Here is a 21,446-nt window from a genome sequence, read left to right as displayed (position 1 = left end):
GTGAATTCACTGACTGACACATTAACTGACACTAAATTCCAGTCTGAGTACCACTGCATGGAAACGCTTACTGTCGCCTGGATATTCTTGATTTTAAATGGTTGGGTTAGGAGGTTAGGTGGCAGAAGATTTATACAAATTTATTTCAAAACAAATGCTTAAACTTTAAATCGAGTTTGACATTTGCACAGAAAGAATAGTAACATATTTCTTCTATAAAACTGTATTCACTTTCAGCGATATTGGACAAGAAACCAAAGTTTTTTGTTTAAAAAATTGGTTACAAATTCAACGATTTTATTGAAATCTTCTTTTTTAAAAATCGTTTTTATTGTTAAAAATATTCATTTTAGTAAAACTTTTTTTTTCTGTCTCGAAATGTCATGATTCCATTTTAATTGAGTAATTATCTTGTATATTAGGTTAGTTCAAAATTCATCTTTTTCATAGAAAATTCTTTTTGTTAGTTGAAAATTCACCTTCCGTGATTCAAAGTGATCTTTTTTGTTGCAAATTAATCTTTTTTTTAATTAAATGTCCGCACTGTTTTTTAACGTTCTACATCTTAGCTTACAAACTTCACAGTCTTCTTGCAAATTCATTTTTCATGGTAAAAGAATCATCTTTCTTTGTTGAAAATAAACTTTTAAGATAAAAATTCAACTGTTGGCGAAAAAATTGGGATTTCTGTCCTATAAATTCAAATATTTGATTTAATTCTATTATTTTTTTATAATCAAACTATTTCATTGAAAATGCATCTTTGCATGCTGAAAAAAATAATTATTTCGTCAAAATCTAATTCATTTTAGAAATTTTAATTATTTTCTTAAGTTTTGTGTAAAGTTTAGTTTTTTTAGTGCAGAAAAGTTACCAGAGCTTCAAATGTATTTGAGGATTAGTTATAACCTTTAAATACTTTAAAAATCCTTGAGTGCAAATTCAGATTTATATTAATAAGATACCGGAATGAAATTATTAGAATTAAGATCAATTGGCGGAATTAATTATAATCATAAGTTATTCAATGTCACGCATGCCAAGAATAAGAAATTGTAATATTGTAAATTGTTATATATATATTTACTACCATGGAGCACTGCCTGTTTCATATTAGTATTACCAGCATTAAATTATTTATCGATTAAGTAGAATAGTCATTAAAAAACTAATAATCGTGTTTTATTATTCCAGAAAATTTTAATGAAACTGGATAACTCGGCTTCAATGTTTAGCTTTCTGTAATTTGCTGCTCGCTTTCAATCCACCATTGCGCATGCGATAATATATTCCTCCTCTCTCAAGACTTGGACAACATTCGTAGTGAATCGGAGCGAATGCGAGCTAGGCCGAGAATGAATTTCACGATTTCCACAATGACTGACACTGAATGACACTATATAACGGCAAATGCCTCATGCGTTTGAAAAAGGTGGAAATCACATGATTGCCTCAGTGACTAGCCTTTCGCTTGAAATAAAAAATGATAATAATAGTTATTGATAAAGCAAGGAACGTAAGTGGCACTTTTTAATCGTATAAAGTTACAATACGAGCCAGAGCCTATGGTCCCGCCAGAAAAAAGATAGTTTTCACATGAATTGAACTGAAAAGGTTAAGACACACCGCAAATACCGCTTTCTACACGTACAAATGCGTTCCGAATGTTTGAAGTCAGCGAATTTCCTCTAATGCGCCAGCACGCAAATGCTTTAGAATTAGTCACTGCGCTAGAATTCGTGATCGTAAAATATGCACTCGAATTCATCCCTATTCATCACGCCGAATTTCTTAAAGTATTGATTCATAGCATTTAATCCGTAACAGAAAAAACAACATGCAGAGCATTCACTAAGACTAATCAAAAGACGGGATTCAAGTGTATTGAAAAATTTTGATTTATCCCAATCCGTATCAATTCTTTCTGTTCTGTTGGAATACGTTATGTTATTACTTTAAAATCCTTGTACACTAAGTGAACCGTATATAGGTCAATGGGTAGGAATACTGGTACAGCGATCGCATGCAGCCAGCAAAATCAATAAGAGCGTGTGATAAGCAATTTACATTTAAATATGTTGAACGCATTTGAGGTTTAGCAGTTATCCTTGTCATTTACATTGATTTTCTAGTCCCTATTCTAAATCGAGGTAGAATTATAGCTCAATTAGCGAACATCAAAGTATCGTGGATTTCGCCTTTTAATAATCGTACATAATAGTTTTAGTCATATAATGGGCGATCTTTGACTTACTTTCTATAAAGATCTTTACTCTATCTTTGATCGATGTAAAATAATTGCAAATATAGGATGATAAAATCATCTTTATTTTATGTAACACTTAGATTTGTCAATTACGACAAGAAAATATTTCTAGAAAGTTGAGGCTCGGAAATTCGGAGACACTCGAAAAATAGAGTCAAAGATTTCATAAAGCTGATACGCAAAGATCGTTAAAGACAAGTCTCTTTTATAAACAGCTGCAGAGGATACTATCCAATTGGGCTCTCGTAGAGAGAATTCCGCCAAATTAAATTCCAAACACTTAGGATTTTATTCTTTCAGATTTGAACCATCGGACAAGTTCCAGAGGGCTTAGTCGCTGGGCTTCTCCTGCTGATTCCCATCTGCGATCTGTGCTCTTCGGACACAAGATCCAGACACGTTTTGCGACTGGCCTGCTCCTTTTATAGTTTCACTTTCAGTTCTCCCTTCTTGATCTTACGTAACGTCGTCGAGCAGAGAGTTTCTGAAGTCTGCGCTACAGATTTTCTCCTGTGGGATGCTGCGTTTAAGAAGGATCGCACAGGAGATACTACTTTTGCCTATTTTTAGGCACCCCTTGTAACTGGAGGGTTACACCTGCGCCCAAAATAAAGGCGAAGCCATAGAATTTAGTATAAAATTAAAAAAAAAAGAAACGCATGGAAATGATCCTTTTACATGTTTAAACAGAAGTTACGGATATGGGTGCGTACAAAGATAATATAATGGTAATTAATCTTACGTTTGTTTGTTCTATGTGCGTGGTACTGTCCCCTCTCCCTTTCGCCATCGGTATTGCTTAAGATGTAAACGTTAGTGGCAATTTGTTTCTTGAATTTATAGGGTCCTTTATAAAGAGCTAGACATTTTGCCATTGTACCTGTAGCTGGATTTTTCACATTGCAGGACTTGGCCAGTACTCATTCGTCGATTTTAAAAGTTACCCCTTTCTTCTTGGCGTTGAGTCTCTCTAATTTCTCCTCTCTCTTTCTCTTTATGTGTTTCCTTAGTACCACTAATTTTTCGTGCTGATTGTTCTCAGGCTGACGTGGGATGCGCGGCAGGAGGTCGTTCCACCATCTTTTTGGCTTTCATCCTCATAGGGCCTCACAAGGGGTGATTTCCGTCGAATTGTGGTGTGACTCATTAATGATAGTCTCCACATTATCTATCTATGAGTACCAACCACTGTGTTGCTCGGGTGGCAGGAGGGTCCGGAAGAATCGGGCGAGTTCGCGGTTCACTCTTTCGACCATACTGGTTTGAGGGTGTCGTATAGATGTAAGAATGATTTATATGCCCTTGTCATTTAATGCTTACTCCCGCGATGGCTGGTAAATTGCGTGCCTCTGTCCGAGAGAATGTTTTACGGTTTTCCTAAATGTTCTTCAAACTCCGTGTTTGGTTTTCGTCAAAGGGCCAAAAAATTAATTAATACAATTTCTAGTGGCTCTTTTGACGATACGGGCTCTTGTATGGCCTGTGAGGCTTGTGTAGATATCTTATTTCATTGGCACGAGTCACATGTCGCCAATAGCTGACGTGTGAGTTTGGCTAATTTCGATGCGTAAAATGATTCTCGCATTATTTTGTATGTTTTGTCAGGTCCTGGATGTCCATTAGAGGAGTGGCATTCCCATATGGTATTCTTAGCAATGTCTGGTGGCAAGTTATTTCGGTACGTCCATCCATCGAAGTGATTTAGGGTCCTATTTATCACCTTGAACCACGCCGTTTCTCCTGCATCCCTTTCAGCTATTTCTGCTAATCGTTTAATTTTGTTGTTGTTGAGATGATTCCGCGTGATACTTCTTATTTCTTGAACGATTTCAAGTGGCCATTGATAGCTCAGGTGTAATGATATTATCCTTGCCAGGCAGGTGTTTGACTTTTACATCGTAGTCCTGTATGGTCAATATCCATCGCGTCAGTCGAGCATTTACAAATTTGCACGTTTTTCGGAACAATAATGGAAGGTGATCCGTCCGATTTATAATTTTCGCACTGTGCAGGTAAGTATGCAATTTTTGTAGTGCCCATACGATTTCAAGAAGTTCCTTTCCGTTGCAAAATATGTGAGCTCGGGTCCTTTTAGAGTACGAGTCGCCAATGTAATTATTTCTTTCTCTTCTTTATTATTTAGTTGATAGGGCACAGCTCCTAGGGCGTTGTTACTTGCGTCTGTTTCTAAGTAGTATCTTTTTTTCGGATCTGGAAAGTATAACATGATTGACATTCTGAACAATTCTTTCACACTCTCAAAGCTTTTCTGCTCCTCTTTACTCCAATCCCATACAGCTCCCTTTTTTATTAGCTTCAACAATGGCCCTGTTTCCGAGGCATGTTCCTTGCTGAATTTAGAGTAGAAATTTATGAGTCCTAAGAATCTTCTCACAGGGTTGCCATAAGACCTGGAAGACCTAGAAGAACCGGAAAAGTCATATTTTTGAAAAAAGTGACTTATAAACCTGGAAAAGTCATGGAATTTGATAAAAATTGACTGGAAAACCTGGAAAAGCCATGGAATTTGGAAAATGACTGGGACTTTTTCAGTTGTCTCTTTTTCAAAGTCCTAATACTTTAGTATTTCATAGCGAAACCTATATTTAAAACTTAATATGAAATGATTTATTTATATTTGAACGAGCGCGGGATGATGGAACCAAGATTACGATGTTGGCAACATCGAGGTGTCATATTCATAGTTGCTTAAATTTGGTTGGGTCAGATGTTCTGTTTTTGTTTTGCGCTAGAATTGTGTGTGAATTTCGCTATGCAAAACGCTGAATCAGTAAAACTGTCTCTGTTTCCAGAATCATCTTTCTGATTTTTATTACAATTTTTATAACACCAACTCTGCAGATAAGTTAATGATAAGTTTTTGAGTTCATTAGCACAAATCATTAAGTGTACAAATCGTTTCAATTACGATTAACCTACCATCCATCCGCTTGCACCCCCGGTAGATTGCCGGATTTGCATGCAAATCAAATTGGACGGTAAACAGTGCAAGCGGATAAAGGTGAAAAATTCTCTGATTAAGTGCCATTTTTGGCCTATTTAAATTTATTTTTGCTTGCTTTAATAATGTAGAATATCATTTGGGTATCCAGAGTTAGATCATTCATTTTCAAATAAGATAATTAAAAATAACAGAGAAAAGATGAAATGTCGAAATATGATCAAGATTCATAAATAAAATCAGAACCTGAAAACATAAGTCAATTTGAAAGAATAGATGGAAAACCTAGACATATGAGTATTAATTATAATCATTTAATCATGTCAATGATCATTAGTTTTCTGTACTCAAATAAGTAAAAACGGCAGAATGAAATTAGAGAGTTAGAATTGAGAATAATTATTTATTATTATTCTATGGATGTTAATTTATTAATTTTTATAAATCCGAGTTTGAAAGAGGTCTTGGATTCAGAAATCATGTACTTATTAAAAACACAACAAAATATGATGTTTTTAATGAAAATACACGTTTTATTTTCATTCTAGTGGAGAAAATGTGTAAGAAATGTTTCTACCAGCAAAGCTGGGAGAAAGAATTTCACTCTATAAAGCCATCTTCAAAAGAAGTTCGAACTCAATATTATAGTTCAGCATTTCTACATAAAGCTACAGCCAGTGATTTGTTAAATTCTTTCGTAACTGAAATTGAACAACTGAATTTGAAACGTTTACTTCATGTTTCTATGGATAGCCCCAATGTGAATTTTAAATTTCAAAAAGATTTAGAAAACCTATGTTTCCTCAAAAAATGATGCTGATGATTCAGGAATACTCTCCATGGGGTCTTGCGGGTTACATGTCGCGCTGCATACACCCCTAGCCTCGAAAAATAACCCATAAACGGCTAGTAACACTAGTTTTTGGCTATTATATACTAAAGAGTGTATCGGAGGTCTATTTTAAGTTTTGACCTTGCGAATGAATATTTAAAAAAAATTCATTAGGCTTGTTGGAGCTAGTGTTTCTGTTGTGTAAGAGGGTAATAAGCTGTCACAAGTTTTTTTAAGCCGGATTTTTAAGCTTTGAATGCAACAAAGCAATTCTCTTACGTGGATTTTTTATTCATCACTTGCGAATTTCAAAACTGTGAACACCGTGTTATATTCAGTTGGAGGTAAATTGACAAAAGGCAATGCAGGAATATGTGATCCACGTAAGAACGGGTAGCTGTCAGATTTCCCATAAAACCTTGCCATAAAAGAAGAGAAGAAGCAGCATCCTTGTAGCTTGACCAAAAACACAAAGCTGCAACTGCATTTGCAATATTTTTTGACACAACTTTTCTAAATAAAAATACTGCCAGAGAAAGTAATAGGCAAGAAATAAATGAGCGAGGTCTTGTTGCTGCAGTAGTAGCATGGCCGATGGCTATAGACTTTTTTTCATTTTTCATTATCGGTTTTTTTACCTTTTGCGATAGCTGTATCTAAAAATGTACGCAACGTGGGCACAACTGAAGCAATTGCTTCACACATAAAGTCCTTGATATCTGGTTAATCTGTTATATTATATGGAGTGCTTCGTATATCTTCTTTTACTATCTGCCCCGCTGTTGTCACAATTCTCATACGTTCTTCCTGTTTGTTGTCCGATCGACTTGAATACCAACTGTTTATGACTTTAAATCCCGATCCGCGGAAGCAAACAGTTGTTGGTTTGGCTCAAGGTTTCGGAAAAATTATCTGATCCCCATAAGTATTAAGTAATTTGATCGAGCATCTTCTCCTACAAGACATGATACGCTGTTTATCCGTCTTGAAACTTGCTCACTCCATTCGTCCTTTCGGTTAGTAGCATGAATTTAAACCTTATCTCAAAGACTTCTGGTACGTACCATGTACGTAGGGTGACGTACATTTTTCATTTACTTTCCTTTCTGCTGCTGGGTCCCAATTTTCTCCATAAAACAGGCAATTTGTCTTGAAATTAAATATTTCGACAGAACGGAAAACTGCATTACTCTTGCCTGGATTTTTTTGCGATGTTTTTAAATCTTGATTAATATTACGCTGCTTCATATACTCACGTCTATATATTTTATGTACTTCTATCGAGTCGACCCTTTGTAATAAGTTGTTATTAAATTTTGTCGCATATAAAACATTTACTTGTTGAAGCCATGATGAATTTCAAATCACAACTGCATCATAGTGCTTCAGCACCTTTTCTGCTTACTCTGTAAAACAAGTGAATAGAGAGTGTCTCTTTCTCGAATCTACGGACTGTAGTATTTATGCGGTTCTGCATGAGGCGAAGAGTTTATCCCGTCACTTAAGGATGCTTGGGACCCTTAAAAAGGAGTTCACCGCGTTTAAGCCTCTTTAACGGCATTTAGGCCTGGACCCTTGCCCACAACCAGAAATCGGCACTCCGCTTTTCACTTTTCATGCAACGTATTCTCAGAGATAAGAGGTCAAGGTCTGAGTAAAGCCATCTCTAACATAAATAATGGGTCTTATAAGAAAACTGAAAAAAGGATTTTTAACTTGTTAGATATTTAACTATGGAATATTAAATAAAATTTTTTTAAATATGCCGAAACCTAAGCACGCGTTAAATAACATTTTTCAAAATGGGCCGAAAATTTAGCGCGCGAGTACTTTTCGCGCCACGCGCCAAACAGCGCTACCAGCCGCTTAAGAGATGTTTTTCGAGGCTAGGGACATAATTATGAATAAAATAAAATTTGATCTTTTTTTCTGGAAATCGAACTTTTGCAAGCTAATTTCCCCAGACTATCATCTGTAACTGAATCAGGAATTTTATTATATGTCAGATTTACAGACCAGGGATCCTTCTTTCCTCCTTTAAAGATTCTGTGCAAATTTAAATTTTTCTCTTGAACATAGGTTTGCTGATTAGTCATAATAAAAAGTTTGTTCTCATGTCTTTTAACATTGTTTAAAAATCTTTTATTAAGGAAAATCTGATGTTTTAAAAGATCAATAATTTAATCTTGTTGTAAACATGCTTCAAATTCACTACTGATTCTGTAAATTTTTCATTAAAAAAAATTAGCATGATTTAAAACATCTTTGATTAGTATATTAATAGTGACAGTTTAAAATTATTTAAAATGTGTTCAAATTTTATATTGCAAAAGTTACTGTGAAAGGCAAAATCTCCAAAGCTATTATCCAAGATAAATACTGTTTCAGGTAAAACATAATTTCATCTACACTTAATCAAATTCTTGTTTGAGAAATACTGCTTCTTAATTTTTGACTGATATCATACTATAATTGAACCTTTCTGAAGTCCTCAAAATCACGTATGAATTTGATCTTATTAAAAAACATAACGTTAAAAAAGAGGGGCAGGGGTAGAAATGGCCTCTAATATAAGTAAGATAAATAAAAATTTAAGATATTTAAATGAGATTAAAATTAAATAAAAAATCCTATTAAATGTCCAATAATCAAGTTTATGTGCAGAATATCTGAAAATAAAACCAAGAATCCGACGATAAAATTTTTATTTCAGGTATGTTTATAATCGGTTTGCCTTGTGACAGGAGTAGAAAATTAATGGAAAGGATTTTGAATTGGAGAACGTGTAGAGTCAATAAGGGCCAAACGATTAAAAAAAAGGGTTCATTAACCAACTTACAAATCAGTGGAAAGAGAGAGAGAGAGAAATGGTGCTACAGGCCTGAGCCAGGTGGTGAAACCAAGATCGGTTCATGTAATGCTGGTGAAACCCATGCGGCGAAGCCAAAGTACCTAACTACAGCTGGTGGTTCTCTTTAGCAATGGGGTTGCGATCATGTAAGTGGAGGGTTAGGGGTGGGGTGTATGGTGACACGAGAGAAGAGACTTCGCACGGTAGCAAATCTGTCTCTTTAACTTGCATTTTGTTTCTCAGGCTAATCTTCGTTCCGAATTCTTATTTTCCTAGTTAACTTTCATTCCTGCATTTTAATTATAGTCGCTTCTATCGCGTACTTAATATTTGGAAATTTTGGTACCCAACAAATCTTTTTTTCATAATCCATTTTTCAACGTAATATTTCTATCATATCGGATTCTATGATTCCTATCGATCTTAAATCTGGCACCAGTCTGAATAATAAGTATTTTTTGGTATGACTGACTTTGATTGGAATTAAAGCTTTTCCTGTAATTTTTCTTTGTTTTTGTTTATTTGCTACCTAAATGTGTTATTTATTGGTTTTTTAATATCATAATACAGATTTTTGATCGTTTGTGTGGATTTTTTAGATGCGTATGAGTGTGTTGTACCGGTGTCAACTAACACTCTAAATTTGTGATTTTTAAAATCTATTAGAAGATCAAATCTTTTTTTATCATTTTTCATCGGTTTTCGCGATTTGTAATTAAAATGTCGGTTTTCTAAATTTGCACCCTGGCGGACCGAACGAACCGAATGGAGTCTCTACAAAGTACCCGTTAAGACCCCATTGGTTCTCCTTTCGGTTCCTTTTTAAAAAACTAAAAAAAAAAACAGCAAGATCAACTTTTAAAATGTTTAAATTCGGATTCTACGTTAAATTATCTATTAAAAACTCACGGAGTAATCGCAGTACTTTTTTTTGCAGCGTTAAAAATTAAAAATATGTCATTAACTTCTGCTGAAGGTGACTTCAAGCGCATCCATAATAGCGCAAGTAGTATGTTGCGTGCGAAGTTTAAAAATAAAATTCTCTTTCACTTACATCGTAGCGTTGTGGTCTGAGGTTTCCACTGCGTGGCGCTAGCATGCAGACAAAATTCTTAAAGTTACCGACGGAACGTTTGTTAACTGCTACTAAAAGAAGATGCACTTGAAGTCGCCTTCTGTCCATGTAAATGACAGGTATTTTATTTTTTTAAGTTTTTGACGCTGCCAGAAAAAGTATTGCGATTATTCCGTGAGTTTCAAATGCAAATTTTAACGTAGAATCCGAATTTCAACGAATTAAAAGTTGATTTTGCTGGTTTTTTAGTTTTTTAAAAAGAAACCGAATGAGGTCTTTACGGGTACTTTGTAGCCGTTCCATTCGGTTACTTCGGTCCGCCAGGGCATCGACAAAATCCTGTTGACTTGGATTTGTTTCACTTTTTTTATTATCGCTAGTATTTTTTATAATTTAATTGCTTTTTTATTTCTATTTTGTCCTTCATTTTCTTTTTTATCTTCTCACTTAATATTATTCTCTTCCGCTTTACATAAAACCGCTGGTATTTGCGGAAAATTATTCGTTTTTTCTGTCCGTGTGTTTCTTAACAGTTGACTAATTGCATTCAATAATAATTGGCCAGCTGTATTTTGATTTCTAAAACTACTAACACTATGCATAAACCTCTGATTTCCTGGGTACCTCTGATTATAATCAAAGGTACCCAGGTAATCACAAATAAATCACAAATAATTATTTTGTAAAATGTCCATTATTATTTCGAAACCTTGGGTAAGAAAATGTTGGATTTCCATTTGAAAATCTCGGCTGAAATTGTTTATTTTGTTGGTTTCGATTCATGGGTCTGAATTGTCTTCATTGATTCTGATCATAATTTTGTTTTTTATCTCCATATTGATTTTCGTTTTGAAAATCATTTTCTCTCTGATCTATTTCTGTATCTTTTTTATTTGTATCAATTTTACCATTATCTTTATCTAAAATGCTTATTTGTTGACCTCTAATACAAGATTTTGTCAAATCTATTTCCCATTCTTGAGTTTCTAAAGTACTGCTATTCTCAGTATCTATTCTCTAATTTCCTAACGTATTCTCAGTTTTGGAAGATAGTATCTCAATTTCATGTAAATGTGGAGTACGGTTTTGTCTGTTTGAGTTTGAGGTGCTTTCTGTCTGCGTTTGTGTTTGTCTTTTCTTTCTTGGGATTGCACCCATCAATTGACTTGGCTGTACCGCCCACTTCCCATTATAATTTGCTCCTAACCGTTATCGATCCTAAATTTAGATTCCTTCCTAATTTTTCACCTCTATTTTCGTTTTCGACCGATTGAATATCAATGTTTGCGATTTCTTAAATGCTTTATTTTTCCAGATCTTAAACGCATTCGCTTTTTGTATTTTTAACGTTCTAGCTAAGAGGTCCCTGTGTCTAATTGAAAACCGGCACGTTCTCTCAAGTGAGCGTCTTAGTTTTTACTGCTGGGAGATGCGCGTGGCCTGACCACATAGCGGAAATATCCACTAAGGGCGGAGAAGCTTGGGGTTCGTTGAGTCACGTCACTCAAACTGTTGTTTCGCGCGCCAATTTCTGTGACTGACGCCGCTTTCTTTTCTAGTTCTCGTAGATTTTCTCCTAATTTTCTCTCATTTTTTTTATTACCGAATTAAATGTTGCCAGTTTCATGTTTCCGAAATTCATTTCCGTTTTTGTCTTTCTAAAAAAATTATAATTTTTAATTTACGGTTTTTTTTTAAACCCTTCACGTATCCAATCCTTCCACAAGGAGTGTAGATAAGGCGTTTTTTCTCAGGGTATTTTTTCATTTTGTTAAAGGTGGCAGGGCTTGCGAGCACGAGAAGTATGCCAAATATTTTGAATGGATATATAACAGTCTTCATGCACTTTGTCGATATAAATATACAATTCAACCCGCACTCTTTCTAGCAAAATTTTCAACAACAATTTTATAAAACAATTTTTAAATATTTTTCCGATTGCATTTTTCAAAATAAAAAATTCTGTTCTCCAATGGCATGCATGCATTATTGATTTTAAAAATTCATGATTCATTGAGACATCTACTCGACTTGAGATTTTGGAGGGATTGTCGGTTTTCTAAAAAGGGCGCCAAATTTGTGACGGGTGTCACAAATTAAGTGAAAGGAAAGGAGTTTGAAGTCGAGAACGGGTGAAGTCAATAAGGGGCAAACTATGAAAAAAGGGTTTATTAACCAACTTACAAATCAATAGATAAAGAGATGATGCTACATCAGAGCTGCCAGATCGTGGATGAAATTTACCCCCATCATAACTACCGTTTGGGAGCCGTAAGGCAGAAGTTTTATGATTACCACTGTAAGTTCGTACGTAAGCCGAAAATGCACGATTCGAACATCGGTTTTCTCAGGTTTTCTGCTGCACGATGATTGCCAATCTGAAAGCTTCGTAAAACTTAAGTGGTCTTCTATTTATACCTCGATCCACATTTGAAAGAAATTGACGATTTTGATGTTTCGCGTTATTCTTAATTTCATCCATGAGTCGATTTTGCGGTTATGATTTTTAGGTGTATATAATATGAATATTATTGATGCTAATATTATAATTATAAAATATTACATTAATATTAATGACTAGTTGCGTATTTTTAATAGAAATAGTTCAACTTTCAACTAAAATAATTATTTTTCTGCAAAAAAAATTCTGATAAAATACATAAATTTAAAAAAAAAATGTTAAAACTGTTTTCAACAAAATAGTTAAGTTTGTATCCAAAAGGCTGAATTGTATACTTAAAAAACGCATTATTAATAAAATGCATGAACTTTGCATAAAATTTTTTTGTGCAAAATCTTATTTTATATAAAAAATTCATGTTTAATCATGGTTAATTTTAAATTTAAAAACTTCATGAAATATTTCAAATCCTTCAAAATATCATATTAAATTACTGTAATCAATTAAAAATTCCTTGGAATCCTTAAAATTCTCTCAAATTTTTCCAATCCTTCAAAATCTTTTGAAACATCAAGAACTTTTTTTTGGATTTCGAAATTATTTTGGAATTTTGAAAAATAACCCTTCCAAAATTTTTTAATCCTTCGAAACTCCCGTAAATTATAAAAATAAATTGAAAATTCCTTGACATCTTTTAAAACATCCTCAAAATATTGAAATGTTTGTAGATTAGAGTTTTGAAAACGGGATCAATAAAAATTCAAAGCTTTTAAAATTTAATTTTGAAAAATGTTAATCTATTAAATAAGAATAATTTTCAACTCTATGGGTTTCAAGTTTTCAAATTTTGAATTGTAAATGGGGAAGTTTATTGACAACAAATTAATAACCATAAATAAATTGAAAGCGTTCAAAATTTAAATGTACGTTTTTCCATTGGACAATCTGTAAATGAAATTATTTCAGACTGAAATCTAGAAAGCCGAAAAATTTCAACGTGTTAAAAATTTTAATGTTTGTAGATTATTTTAAAAAATCCAAATTGCTTTAAAATGTTTGAAAGGTGTCAAGCTGCTTCAAAAGATTTGGAAGATTTTGAAATACCTCAGAGGAATTTTTAATTAATTTCAATAATTTAAAGCAATTTTAAAGTATTTAAATTATTTTTTAACTTTTCTGCTTGAAAGTGGAACTGCTTTATTGAAAATGAATTTCTTTTGTGCAAAGTTAATGTATTTTATTAATAATGCGTTTTTAGTATACCATTCAGCCTTTGGGATAAAAATTTAACTTTTTGTTGAAAACAATTACAATTTTTTTTAAATATATGTATTTTATTCAAAATTTACTTTTTTTAGCAGAAAACTAATTGTTTAAGTTAAAAGTTGAACTATTTCTATTAAAAGATAGTCAACTGTAACAATATTAATATAATATTTTATAATTATAATATCAACATCAATAATATATAGTATAAAAAGTAATAATAGGGATGATAAGAACGTGCAAAATAAGAATGGAAGTTTGAAGAAGAGACTGAGTGAACTTGAAAGAAGATTGGAAGGGGAAAAAGGGCGAAGAGAAAAAATAACGTAGTTAAGGATTTGAAAGTTGTGAGTGAAATAGGGAAAGCGGAAATAAAAAATCCAATGAGCGATTTTGGAAAATAGAGAGTAAATAGAACAAAGCGCATGGACAGAGAGGAAAAAGGAGAGCACGGTATGGATAGGGAGAGACAGAATATTGGTAAAAGGGGGGAAATGGTTCTGGGGTAAAGAACCAGCAGAAATAAGGAAAAAGAGGAAGAGAGAGGAAAAAGGTAACGAAGACGAAGAGATAAAAGAATCTAATAAGAAAAAAGCGAAAAAAAAATTTTTGGGGGGCAGTCAGGAAAGTGGAATGTGATTATGATGAGTGAAATATGGGCGGATGAGAAGAACTGAAGGGGATGAAAAGGATGCTTCCGAAAGGTTATGTGTTGATAATGCAAGAAGCAAGAAAGAAACACGTTAAAGGGAGACGGATGGTCAGAGCACTTCTCGCTAATAGTTGAACTGAAAGGGGGCGTCAGGGAGCGAGGTAGAGAAAGAAAGGAAAGGGGGGGAGAAAGAAACACGAAACTGGGAGTCTGGGGGTCAATAAATTAAAAGAGTTTAAACAAAAGATGGAAAAGGTGAAGGTTAGGTTTGAAAAAGAGGAGGAAGAAGACTCGTTAATTGAAAGGCTAAAGAGATCGATTAGGAAGGTAAGGGATGAAATAGATACTAGAGTATTAAGATATGCCAGGGCTGGTGGTACCGCTTCTCATAAAAGGGACAAGAAAGAAGGTAGAGGAGTACGGAGGGATCACACCAATGCCAGTGGATTATAAACTATATCCGGAGATTCTAAGGAACAGGTTAGAGTCATATTCAAGAAAAAAAAGTATCCCACTCAATTAGACAGGATTTAGAAAAAGGATGGGGACTGTAATAATATCTATGTACTCAAATACTTGGTTAAGACAAATTTAGAGAGAAAACAGTAAATTATTCGCATTATTCGTAGGTTTCAACGCAGAGTTTGATTTAGTAAACAGTAGAAAGTGCTGTGGCAGACAATAAAAGAGAGGGGAATAGAGCAAAGGTTGGTGGAGATGGTAAAGCAAATTTTTACTGAAACCAGGATTAGGATGAAAATAGGAAAGAAAAGAGTACAGATATTTTCGACAGGAAGAGATCTAAGGTACGAATACCCATTGAATAGCAAAACACTTGGCGGTGAACGTAAATAAGATAAAGGAGATGCGCTTCAGAAGTGGAAAGACAAAAATAAATTACGCTTTGAAGATAAACGTACAAAAAGTAAGAATTGTGGAGGAGTTATTTTACCTAAGTTTTTGTCTTGAGGTAGGAGGAGGAAGCGAGGTGGAGGTGAAAATAAGAATCGAATTTGCGATTAAAGTAATGTGCCAAGTATGGGATGTAGAAAAGAGAAGGTTTAATGACGATTGGAGGAAGAGAATCTGGTTCTTTGATGCGTTAGTTTGGGTAGTTTTGTGTTATAGAGTGGAAGTTTGGGGAGGGAGAGAACATAGAAAAGTGGAAAACATGCATGAGACCATGCAGCATATATGTTAAGAGAAGAATTAGGAAGGGCAAAGAGTATCTGCAAAAAATAGAAAGCTAGACGAATGGAATAGGGAAGTAGGGTAGAAAGGTTTAGAATGGGAGAAGGAGTGAGACTGTGTTAATATTGGATAGATAAAGAGGAGAGTCTCTCTAGCAAGGAAGGTTAGCCTAGAAAAACGAGCGTTTTAAAAGTAATGTGTGGATGAATGTTAGTTTTTAAGAGCTGTTGGTAAGAAAACGCTGTAGAAAATGGAAGTTTATGCAAGTTAATTTTCTAAGACCAGCAGGCCGAAAAATAAACATTTATCCATGTATTATATCTTTACGAATAATAATTTTAATTTGAATGCAGTTTGAAAAAACCAAAATATGCATTTATATGGGATGTCTAAAATTGGTGTGATTTTGGCCTTATCCAATTTTCGTCATTTTTTGATATTTTGGTACCCCCTGAGTCAGAAAAAATAGTTTGTACAAAAGTGTCTTTCTTTCTGTCTGTTGTCTTACGAGGCGACAACTTTCGAAAAAATATCAAATTCGAATTTCCCTTTGAACACTGGTCTAGGGTCCAAAAATACAGGTCAAGTTCGTTAAACAGTATTTTATCGCCAATACTTATAGTTTAAGTCATGGAAAGTAAACTGAAAAACGTAATAATTTAACATTTACACGAAACTACGCAAGATAAACTAAAAAGCAAAATACCAGAATTATTTCTTGTAAAAAGTTCTAGAAAATTGGTCTGAACTTTTTTTTAATAGGAATAATAGTTTACGTTTTAAAAGCAGAAAATGCTATAAGAAAACTGAAATTGCTCTTCTCGAATAAACATACAAAATCGCTCTGTATTATTTTTCAATACCACCCATAGTTTGGCAAAAAAATTTAAATTTTTACACTCTCATAATTTAGAAGATATTTCTCACATTCATGTGGTAATGATGTGATCGCTGATAATTCAAACTGAGAAATATAATGAAACAAATTTCTCAATAAAATGCGCAAGACGCAATAAATAGACGTGAAATTAAAAATTATCGGTTTTTAAAAGTTCTACAAAATTGATTTTGATTGTTTTTTGTTTAAATTATAAAAACCAGAAAATACATATGTTTTAATAACAATAGATATTATGACTTGTAATAATCTAAATTTATGGAAATGATATATTTTTCAGGGTAGCTGAGCATAAAATATAATGCAAAATGAAAAAAAAATTGAAGTCACTCTAATAAATATAATTTGTATGTTAGTTTGCAATATCTGAGTAAGCAATAGCAGGCCGAGGTGCAGAAATAATTAAAACATACATTTGATATGCGAAGCACGAGATACGTGATGAGAATGGATTCGTTAAGGCCGAAGGACCTTTCACAAAAGAGAATTCAAAATCATTACATTACAATTGTATCTGCTTTGGCCTGTATTCTTGACTGGTCTGTGCAAAAATGTGAGGTAAATACAAAGATTGAGCATAAAGCGCGAGAATAAAACAGTCGCGCACTGTAGGCGAGGCTGAACACTTGGCAAAGGGGTTAAGTAAAAATTTCAATTTCCATTTTAAAACGCCAGCTAAAACGGCTGCTTGTCTTCGATTAAAGTTTTTAATTAATTTCTCGAAATGGCATCCTCACACTACGATTCCCTTGTTAGTCCGCGCTTTAAAAGTTTGCTGACAACTACAGAGTGTTTCTAGTGTTATTTGGCTACAAGCAGTCCAGCGATTTAAGGTATAAAGATCTGGCAGGACAATTTACTGGACCTCTTACTCTCTTGCTGGTACTTCTTGATACACTAGATTCTTTAAATAACGCCCAAAAAAGAAATCCGTCGATCTAAGGTATAAAGATTTGGCAAGACAATTTGCTGGACTTCAGGCAATATTGGTAGTTCATTTCACAATAAAGTCATTGCATTGATCGCCGTTTGAAATACCATCAATAAAATATGAACTGATAGGCTGTTTTCCAATTACTCCACACAAAACTTTCACGGACTGAGGACGTGAACGCTTAACTTCGCGCAACTAGTTGGTCTGTTCTTTCCAATAATACATGCTATGTCGATAACCCGTACTGTAGTTCGTGAAGGATGATTGGTTTGAGAAAAATCCTCGAAAAAAAGTTCGGGTTCCCTTGTACATGCTGAAGCGCCGGTTGACAAAATGTCTAGTTTTGAAAATAATTGCCATGAAGCTCGTAATGCAGTGAAATATGATTAGGATGATATTTATTACGTTTGAATAACCTGAAAAAACTGCTACGAGACATTCCAGAGTTACGGCTTAGCTGTCGAGCACTAGCGTGGGGACCATGAGCCGCTGCCGCCAATATAGCGATTTCATTATTAACTCCAGTAAAATTTTTTCAACGATTTCTTTTTTTCGCTTATAAAATTCCGTCAATGTTGACTTTCTGCCAAATGGTGAAAAGAAGCAACTGACCTTACACTGTCTGGAGAACGTTGAGAATAAAGAGCGATATCATGCTCCCTATGCCAGCCATGTTATCCATAAATGAGAATCATTTGAGTTTTCTCTTGCACAGGTAAAACCTTTATTTTAAAAGTAATAAGATACAGTAAGTAAGAAATACAACGACACCCCATCAGATGCAAACGAAGACAGACAGAATAACCAAACCTCTAAAATTAATGAATCTGAGAAATTATCTGTGGTATGGGATTCGGGAAAGCTTAGTCTAAGAAGCACCCTACTGAAAATTCCTATATAGGTTCCTATATAGGAACCTACACAGGTTCCTTCATAGGAACTTATTTTTCTCCTATAGGTGCCACCCATAAGGAATGACATAGGATTCAATATAGGCACATATATAGATTCCCGTACAGGACCTTATATAGGATCCTATGGAGCAGAATACGTCAAGTGTTCCCACTTAAAATTAATTCTTTTCAATCGGGCTGAAACTTGTCTGCATTATAGTCCTAGTGGACCTACGATAATCCATTAAACTTTAGTTTTTTTATCAACTGGATGTAAATATACAGGGTTCTGAAGTTTTCACTTTTTCACGCTGTTCTTCACATAAACGTTAGTGTAACTTCTTTTAGGATGATTCGATTGGTCTTTCAGCAGAGTGTTTTGGAAAGCTCTTTTTATGTACCTTAAAACTATTATTACAATATATATTTCTTAATTGGAAATCAAAATTGAAATCAAGTTTTTTAAGAAAAAAATATTTTAAAAAATTCGATTAAAAAATAGCTTTTTTATACTCTTTCAAATCATGTAGAGTAAAAAGTGGGCAGGGAATTTTTTCTTGGTCAAATTTAGGTTTTTACACTCAAGGGTAACCCGTTAAACTTCCGCACTGCTCGACCACGACCTAAAAAAATTTTGGAGTTAGGGAATTGTGTGTAATTTTGCTGTGCTTAAGATACCGAGAATGGCTAAAGTCAGACAATAATCAACTATGTGTAAATATCAAGAGTTTTATTGTAACCACTTAGAATGGTTGACCGGACCTGCTGTCTACGAGCGATGGTAAAGCTCGATGGTAGACGACGAAAAGACACCATCTAAAAAAACGCGGTAGAACGTTACAATAGAAAACTAAAACAAATAATTAAAAAATACATAAATAACGACCTTTTCACCTGGGCCGAATATAAACAGGTTTATTTGACAAACTTACAACTGGTGAGTAGGACCTGCTGGCCGACGATCGATATTAAATCACGCCGGTTATCCCCGAGAGCAGGTTTTGTCGGACTTCGTTGGAATGAGGGGGGCTTTGGTGGTGTTCTGGTGATAACGGAACTAGTAGTTGGCGTCATTGTGCAAAGGGGTTGGAATCCAGTTCAGAGGTGTAAAGGGTACCGACCGGGTTCGCTAGGATGGAGCACAAGACTCAAGACAGATTGCCGTCGAGGCGAGTCGAGGCGAGATTATGCTTATAAGATCTGGGGGTGTCGTTCCCCACTCCTTCTCCCAGGCCCACAGGGCCGTGACTAGGTGGGACGCTTATAACTCAGTTATACCCCCACTCTGTTTGGGATAGCGTTTATTTTTCCAACAGTTCGTCGGTCTTTTTGATTTCATCGTTGAGACTTAGGAAGAATTCCTCTCATGTTAGGTCCAACTGAATATAAGAAACATCTACTTCATCGTTCTTTTTGTCTTCTGTATTTTGTGCTGTTTGTCTTTCTTCTCTGTTTGATCATTCTTTCTTCTTGAGAGTAATTTTAATAATTTCTTTGAATTATTGAATAACTTCTATCCATCCTTCTTTTATGTACTTGGTCCTCGTCGAATCAGGAGTTAGAAAGTTAGAAATCAATCTTGGCCTCTTATAGCCGTATTTTTTTTATTTGAAAAAACTGTTGGTATTATTGTAAAAGCTATTCCTTTAGATTAAAATCCAATTAAATTAGTAACTTAACTTCTTCTTCCTATCTCCATTTCAACATTTCTTCCCAGTCATCTCTTGATAATGGGGCTCTTCTCAACCTTTCTGTCACTACTATTTTTTGGACTTCTTCTTCTCTGTCACCTCTCACTATTTTTCTCAATTACAGTTCCCTAATTTTTTTTATTTCTTCGTGCATTTTTCTGTCCAACTCCTCTTTTCTCCGTTTATCCTCTTACTCTCGTCTATTTCTTTTTGTCTCTCGTGTTTCGCTTAGGGAAAGTTGACCAAATTCCCACCAAGGTTTGCATTTGTAGGAGAGGAGTGCCTCTTTTCGGCTCAACTCCGCACGTCATTCTTTACACATAAGTGTAAGTCGTAGGTCCATTTTCTGAAATTAAGTATTTTTTCTTTTCTTTCCGTCTTTATTTTAGGTGTATGTGTTGGTGTCATTTTATCATTATCATTGGTGTAAATATAACATTATTCACATGCATGTGATTTCGTAGAAAAGTTAAAAATTTACTCTCTTTTTTACTCATATATTTTTCAATTTCTTTAAAATTCCAATTACCTCATGATTCTCCGTTTATATTTTTTATTACATAAATTGCCGGTGAAATTTTCGTATTTATAAAGAATGATTCGTCGAAATTTTTGTCTATGATTATAATACCTAGATTGCGTTTCATTGGCGGTACATAAATTTTTAATTACTTCTTCCCTAATTAATTTTAATTTTTTCATTTCATCTGCCCATTTTTCGGATTATTGAAATTCGATTTCGTTTTTATTATTTAAATCTTTATTCAACGCTTGTGTTTGTTGTGGTTGGAGTTCAAAAAGCTGGTCTGAAACCCTGTAGAGGAATGTTTACTTTTATTTAAAGCCAATTGCTACTCATCTAAATTTTGATCCCGAGTCTTTTGGTCCTTTTCCAAATACGACTTAAAAGCCGTTTTAATTGGCCTATTACACCTTTTAGTTGGACTTGCCTGTGCATTATATTTAGACGTTTTCAAATGTCTAATACCAAATGTATTTGTTAAATTAACTATCGTTTTGTTTACGTATTCTTTTCCGTTGTCTGTGAATAATATTTTAGGCGTTCCCCATTTCGAAATTATACGTGTAAAGGATTCGTTTAGATTTATTTTGAATTTTTATTATATGTAGAATTGTTGTATTTTTTGAAATACTTAGTAAAGTAGAAAATCGATTTACCCGGAATCTTATATTCGATAACACTATAAGTTTTATTTGGACAATTATCGTATCACTAGAAGTGCTCATAAGCGAATTCGAACCTGAAACTTACGCATATAGCGATCCTGCTTGATATGAACGTGTAAATATTTCGTGGTGGTTTTACCAGAATAGTGCCTTTTGATTCTTAAACGTTTTGGCGATTCCTGTCAGGATCTAGTGGGACAGGTTGTGATCTATTGTGAGTTGTAAAAATGCGTCATTTGGCGGCGTCTCATCTTCTATCCTTTGTTCTTGGTTTTGGAAGCCATTTTGGGCACCATCGTTTAGTGCACAACTATTTGTGCCTAGTATCATAAATTCGAAACCGAAG

The 21,446-nt window shown here is 34.2% G+C and overlaps 1 protein-coding gene across 3 annotated transcripts in view; it reads left to right on the top strand.

The window, feature by feature from the left end:
- LOC117182113 (4-hydroxyphenylpyruvate dioxygenase) overlaps positions 1-21,446 on the top strand; it is a 549,071-nt gene that overhangs the window by 295,564 nt on the left and 232,061 nt on the right. The window lies entirely within an intron of this gene.

This window comes from Belonocnema kinseyi, chromosome 10 (assembly GCF_010883055.1).
Source record: "Belonocnema kinseyi isolate 2016_QV_RU_SX_M_011 chromosome 10, B_treatae_v1, whole genome shotgun sequence".
Lineage (NCBI taxonomy): Eukaryota > Metazoa > Arthropoda > Insecta > Hymenoptera > Cynipidae > Belonocnema > Belonocnema kinseyi.
Note: the sequence above shows the minus strand (reverse complement) of the source record. Positions and strands in the feature narration are given on the sequence as shown.